The following is a 1525-nucleotide window of genomic DNA, read 5'->3' on the forward strand; positions in this document are numbered from 1 at the left end:
TGGCAGAATAGAAAGAAGAGCCAAAATCATTAGAACAAACACTGAGTTCCAGGAAACAGCTTCCCCTGCTGTTGTAAGCTGGTACAGTGTTGTTCCTGCCTTAATTGCTACCAAAGAGGGAGGTGCAACACCTAGAAAAGTGCCAGTAAAAAGAACTTTCAATGGCACGTTTATCACAGGAGACATGAATAAACCAATTAGGCAGAAATGGTGTTATTCTCAAAAATATAATGTAGTTAATGAGCTGTTCTCTGTGATGTTCAACCTACTGTGACCATTACACTGCTTTCTCCGTTAGGTATTTATATACAACCGGCCTCCCAACTAAATAGGAGAGCGTATAGCAGAACGAGGCACCGAGTCCAGAACACAAGCAAACAAGAAATAAGGCTAGTGGAAAGGGATGAAGAAACCCTGAGAGTATACTGAGAAATACAGAGCCCGGAATAGCAAATGTTCACAAGAAAATACATGCAGCAAAATAAGCTACAAGTACTTGTACGTAAAAGGTGTCCTTATATCTGGATAAAACTCTTCCTAGAGCCTTGGCCTCATCCACATCTCTGGGAACCTTTATATTCACTCCTTCTTCTTCACTACGCTGAGGAAAAGTTTTATACACCAAAAACATAACCAAAGCTGCAGATAAGAAAATGGACACCAATATAAGAAGCGACATTCTTGCCGACCCAGCTTCTGCACAGGCCTTCTCCTTCAGCTGGTCTCCGCTGCCTGGCGCCGAGGGACCCCGCGGCCCCGCTGCCTTGTCCCCCGAGGGGTCTTACGGAGCGCCCCGCGTGCGATCTTTCGTCATGGCTGCCGCAGGGAAGGTGCGGGAAGCGGGGTGAGGCGGCGGCGGCCCCGTAGCAACGAGCACGCGGCAGGCTCCTGACTACGCCCGGGGGCCAGAGCCGCAGCCGCTTCCAGGACGTCCGCCGCACCGGAGACGACCTCAGGCCCGCGAGCACAGTCGAAATACATGTTTTTAAAAAGAAGTAATGTCTTTGTGAACGGTTAGAAATTCACTTGTGAGAGGAATCCAACCCCAAACACAGCATCAGAGGAAATACAGATTCTTCATTGTATTTTTGTTAATCGCCCTCATAATTCTTGTGTGTTTAATGGCTTAGGATTCTGATCCATCAATCATTTTTGTCAAGCACTCTCTAGGCTGTTAGCATCTCAATACATATTGTGGAGCCAAAAAAGAAGGATGATAAATCATGGAACTTTCTTGTAATGAGCACAGGATCATTCTTTTTAGAGAAAACACACATACGAAAAAGTGGAGACCAATCAGATGCTAAAGTGTCTCACTGAGAGTGCAGAGAATGGAGAGGTCAGGTTGGAGCAGCCTGAGATTTTAAGAAAGATGAGATTTGAGCTTGGCTTTGAAGGAAGTGTGATTAAGGAGCCTTGAAAGTCAGGACTTAGAGGAACTGATTTTATTCATCATCAGTCTTGACAGAGAAAATTATGGGGGAAATTCTGTCTTAGGAGAATTAGTTTGAATATTCTCCCTTGA

At 45.4% G+C, this 1525-nt stretch overlaps 1 pseudogene; it reads right to left on the reverse strand.

The window, feature by feature from the left end:
• Nucleotides 1-260: 260 nt before the first annotated feature.
• Nucleotides 261-981, reverse strand: LOC102999120 (transmembrane protein 41B-like; annotated as a pseudogene).
• Between the last annotated feature and the right edge of the window lie 544 nt (nucleotides 982-1525).

This window comes from Balaenoptera acutorostrata, chromosome 14 (genome assembly GCF_949987535.1).
Source record: "Balaenoptera acutorostrata chromosome 14, mBalAcu1.1, whole genome shotgun sequence".
Taxonomy (NCBI): domain Eukaryota; kingdom Metazoa; phylum Chordata; class Mammalia; order Artiodactyla; family Balaenopteridae; genus Balaenoptera; species Balaenoptera acutorostrata.